This window comes from Hemiscyllium ocellatum, assembly GCF_020745735.1.
Source record: "Hemiscyllium ocellatum isolate sHemOce1 chromosome 15 unlocalized genomic scaffold, sHemOce1.pat.X.cur. SUPER_15_unloc_22, whole genome shotgun sequence".
NCBI lineage: Eukaryota > Metazoa > Chordata > Chondrichthyes > Orectolobiformes > Hemiscylliidae > Hemiscyllium > Hemiscyllium ocellatum.
Window position 1 is genome coordinate 258,296 of NW_026867459.1, and position 5,000 is coordinate 263,295.

The 5,000-nt window shown below is 52.1% G+C and overlaps 1 long non-coding RNA gene across 1 annotated transcript in view; it reads left to right on the top strand.

The window, feature by feature from the left end:
* The first annotated feature begins 3,316 nt into the window (after positions 1 to 3,316).
* LOC132806678 (uncharacterized) overlaps positions 3,317 to 5,000 on the top strand; it is a 43,764-nt gene continuing 42,080 nt past the window's right edge. Inside the window, exon 1 of the long non-coding RNA XR_009641665.1 lies at positions 3,317 to 5,000. This exon is cut by the window's right edge and continues 875 nt beyond it. This is a non-coding gene — a long non-coding RNA (uncharacterized LOC132806678).

Genomic DNA, 5,000 nt, shown 5'->3' on the forward strand with positions numbered 1-5,000 from the left:
GGTACCTATTGAAGGGGGTGTTTCTGAATTTGGGCCCTTTTTGAGTGGCATTGACGGATGGGTTTTGTGTTGAAGGCTTCCAAATCGGGTAGCTCAGCCGGATTTGACCCGGCGGTTCTACCGACTGTCACGCCTTCGAGGGGGGACTGTTGTCTAAGTTCAGGCCGAATTTGGTGAATTTCCTAAGTCGGGAAGTGGTCCCAACGGGTTTGGGAGTGAACCTAACTGCTCATACCAACTTTGAGGCTTTGGGGCCGGGTAGCACAGTCGGATTTGACCCGGCGGTTCTGCCGAATGCCTGGCCTTCGAGGGGGGCCTGCCCTCTGAGTTCAGGCCGAATTTGGTGATTTTCCTAAGTCGGGAAGTGGTCCAAACGGGGATGGGAGTGAACCTGACAGCTCATACCGACTTTGGGGCTTCCAAGCCGGGTAGCTCAACCGGATTTGATCCGGCGGTTCTAGCGACTGCCACGGCTTCGAGGGGGGACTGTTGTCTAAGTTCAGGCCGAATTTGGTGAATTTCCCGAGTCGGGAAGTGGTCCAAACGGGGATGGGAGTGAACCTGACAGCTCTTACCGACATTGAGGCTTCGGGGCCGGGTAGCTCAGTCGGATTTGACCCGGCGATTCTGCCGACTTCCACGCCTTCGAGCGGGGACTCTCCTCTAAGTTCAGGCCGAATTTGGTGAATTTCCTAAGTCGGGAAGTGGTCCAAACGGGGATGGGAGTGAACCTAACTGCTCATACCAACTTTGAGGCTTTGGGGCCGGGTAGCACAGTCGGATTTGACCCGGCGGTTCTGCCGAATGCCAGGCCTTCGAGGGGGGCCTGCCCTCTGAGTTCAGGCCGAATTTGGTGATTTTCCTAAGTCGGGAAGTGGTCCAAACGGGGATGGGAGTGAACCTGACAGCTCATACCGACTTTGGGGCTTCCAAGCCGGGTAGCTCAACCGGATTTGATCCGGCGGTTCTAGCGACTGCCACGGCTTCGAGGGGGGACTGTTGTCTAAGTTCAGGCCGAATTTGGTGAATTTCCCGAGTCGGGAAGTGGTCCAAACGGGGATGGGAGTGAACCTGACAGCTCTTACCGACATTGAGGCTTCGGGGCCGGGTAGCTCAGTCGGATTTGACCCGGCGATTCTGCCGACTTCCACGCCTTCGAGCGGGGACTCTCCTCTAAGTTCAGGCCGAATTTGGTGAATTTCCTAAGTCGGGAAGTGGTCCAAACGGGGATGGGAGTGAACCTGACAGCTCTTACCGACTTTGGGGCTTCCAAGCCGGGTAGCTCAACCGGATTTGATCCGGCGGTTCTAGCGACTGTCACGCCTTCGAGGGGGGACTGTTGTATAAGTTCAGGCCGAATTTGGTGAATTTCCCGAGTCGGGAAGTGGTCCAAACGGGGATGGGAGTGAACCTGACAGCTCTTACCGACTTTGGGGCTTCCAAGCCGGGTAGCTCAACCGGATTTGATCCGGCGGTTCTGCCGACTGTCACGCCTTCGAGGGGGGACTGTTGTATAAGTTCAGGCCGAATTTGGTGAATTTCCCGAGTCGGGAAGTGGTCCAAACGGGGATGGGAGTGAACCTGACAGCTCTTACCGACTTTGAGGCTTCGGGGCCGGGTAGCTCAGCCGGATTTGATCCGGCGGTTCTGCCGACTGTCACGCCTTCGAGGGGGGACTGTCCTCTGAGTTCAGGCCGAATTTGGTGAATTTCCCGAGTCGGGAAGTGGTCCAAACGGGGATGGGAGTGAACCTGACAGCTCATACCGACTTTGAGGCTTCCAAGCCGGGTAGCTCAGCCGGATTTGACCCGGCGATTCTGCCGACTTCCACGCCTTCGAGGGGGGACTGCCCTCTGAGTTCAGGCCGAATTTGGTGCATTTCCCGAGTCGGGAAGTGGTCTCTGTCACAACGGGGGCAAGTGTCTGAAGAGGTAAAGTGAGTAACCAGCACAGCTTAGGGAAGGGTTCCAAAGTTCTCAACAATGTGAATTCGGTTACCAGGAAAGCTTAGGAAAGTTGCCTGACTGTCCCAAACGAATGAACTGCAAAACTTAGGGAACATGCCCGAAGATGCTTAAAAGTGTGAAATCAGTAAGCAGGAAAGCATAGGAAAGTGCCTGAAAGTGCTAAATGAGTAACATGAAAAACGTAGAAAAATGCCCGAAAATGTTTAAAAGTGTGAACTCAGTAACCAGCAAAACTTAGTAAAACGTTGGAAAAGCAGAAATGAGTAACCAGAAAAACTTAGAAAAATGTTTGAAAATGAGAAATGAGTAACCAGAAAAACTTAGAAAAATGTTTGAAAATGAGAAATGAGTAACCAAGAAAACTTAGAAAAATGCCCAAAAAGAAGAAATCAGTAACCAGAAAAACTTAGAAAAATGTTTGAAAATGAGAAATGAGTAACCAGAAAAACTTAGAAAAATGTTTGAAAATGAGAAATGAGTAACCAAGAAAACTTAGAAAAATGCCCAAAAAGAAGAAATCAGTAACCAGAAAAACTTAGAAAAATGTTTGAAAATGAGAAATGAGTAACCAAGAAAACTTAGAAAAAATGTTTGAAAATGAGAAATGAGTAACCAAGAAAACTTAGAAAAATGCCCAAAAAGAAGAAATCAGTAACCAGAAAAACTTAGAAAAATGTTTGAAAATGAGAAATGAGTAACCAAGAAAACTTAGAAAAATGCCCAAAAAGAAGAAATCAGTAACCAGAAAAACTTAGAAAAATGTTTGAAAATGAGAAATGAGTAACCAGAAAAACTTAGAAAAATGTTTGAAAATGAGAAATGAGTAACCAAGAAAACTTAGAAAAATGCCCAAAAAGAAGAAATCAGTAACCAGAAAAACTTAGAAAAATGTTTGAAAATGAGAAATGAGTAACCAAGAAAACTTAGAAAAATGCCCGAAAAGAAGAAATCAGTAACCAGAAAAACTTAGAAAAATTTTCGGCCAAGTGTGAAAAATATTCTAAGTGTCAGCGGAGGAAAATGCCGAAGCATCGGGAAAGATTCAAAAACTCATGCCGAACATGAGTTCCGAAGTGCCGGAGGAACTGGGCGAATTGAGCCCGGCGGTTGGCCAGATGTCGTTTTGAGTCTGCAGCCCGAAAACTTTAACTTTGTCTGCCGCGGAAGTCTGGACCGGGAAAAATCCAAACGGTTTTGCCGGGTTCGAGTTCCAGAGCGAAGCAGTCGAATTTGAAATTCAGACCCATTCAGTGCCACTTGACATTGTGACACAGTGAGGTTGGCGGGGTACCCGGAGATTTCTGGGAACACGATTTTTAGAACAAAATGGCGGCGCGGGACCACTTTGAAAGGCATCCGAAAAACGGTTCCGCGGGCAGAGCACTTGAATGACAGGCCTGTGTGCATGCCCAAGAGCTCTCGGAAGTCTAATTTTTGACACTTTGTCAAATTTTCGACAGACTTACCCAACTCTTGCTGCCTGTTCTAAGAATCAGTCAGAGGCCTGTGCGGCGGTCTCTTGACACTTTGGAGGGCGGGCAAACCCCACGTTGACTCCGGCCGTCCCTCCAAAAGGCACTTGCTATTGGGGGAAAGGATTGCAAGTAGCCTGGTTCCCGTGGGAGCGGCCAGGAAGGGTGCAGGCTGGCCCTTGCCTGAGCATTCCCAAAACCCTCTTCCGCTGAGAGCAGACCTCGCACGCCGCACTACCGGCTCTGGGAGTGGTTGGCCGCTATTGTACATAGTCCGGTCCTTCCTCTGCCACCCGGCAAGTGCGATGGCTCTGCCGCCCTGCGGTGCTCGTCACCCAGGTTTGGGGAACACGATACTTAGAACATGTTGGCGGCTCGGGACCTGCAGGCGAAAGGGGCCCCGTGGTGCTGAGCACATCGACCTCGGGTCTCAGTGCAAGCCGGAGAGTTCGCGGAAGTCTTAAAAGATTTTGACATCTGCTCAAATCTTTGACAGGCTTGCCTGACTCTTTCCGTCCGTTCTAAGAATCAGTCGGAGGCCGGGGCGGGGACGGTCTCTTGACACACGGAGGGTTGGCTTCCCTCCTCAGGCGTTTGTGTCGAAAATGAAGGCGAGAGATGCAAGCGTCCTGGTTCCCCTGGGTGCTGCCAGCAAGGGTGCAGGCTGACCCTTGCCTGAGCACTCCCAAAAGCCTCTTAAGCTGAGAGCAGGCGCCGCACTACCGGCTCTGGGAGTCGTTGGCCGCTATTGTACATAGTCCGGTCCTTCCTCTGCCACCCGGCAAGTGCGATGGCTCTGCCTCCCTGCGGTGCTCGTCACCCAGGTTTGGGGAACACGATACTTAGAACATGTTGGCGGCTCGGGACCTGCAGGCGAAGGGGGCCCCGTGGTGCTGAGCACATCGACCTCGCGTCTCAGTGCAAGCCGGAGAGTTCGCGGAAGTCTTAACAGGCTTGCCTGACTCTTTCCGTCCGTTCTAAGAATCAGTCGGAGGCCGGGGCGGGGACGGTCTCTTGACACACGGAGGGTTGGCTTCCCTCCTCAGGCGTTTGTGTCGAAAATGAAGGCGAGAGATGCAAGCGTCCTGGTTCCCCTGGGTGCTGCCAGCAAGGGTGCAGGCTGACCCTTGCCTGAGCACTCCCAAAAGCCTCTTAGGCTGAGAGCAGGCGCCGCACTACCGGCTCTGGGAGTCGTTGGCCGCTATTGTACATAGTCCGGTCCTTCCTCTGCCACCCGGCAAGTGCGATGGCTCTGCCTCCCTGCGGTGCCCGTCACCCCAGGTTTGGAGAACACGATACTTAGAACATGTTGGCGGCTCGGGACCTGCAGGCGAAAGGGGCCCCGTGGTGCTTAGCACATCGACCTCGCGTCTCAGTGCAAGCCGGAGAGTTCGCGGAAGTCTTAACAGGCTTGCCTGACTCTTTCCGTCCGTTCTAAGAATCAGTCAGAGGCCGGGGGGGAGGTCTCTTGACGCACGGGGAGGGGTGGCGTCCCTCCTCAGGCGCTTGTGTCGAAAATGAAGGCGAGAGATGCAAGCGTCCTGGTTCCCCTGGGTGCTGC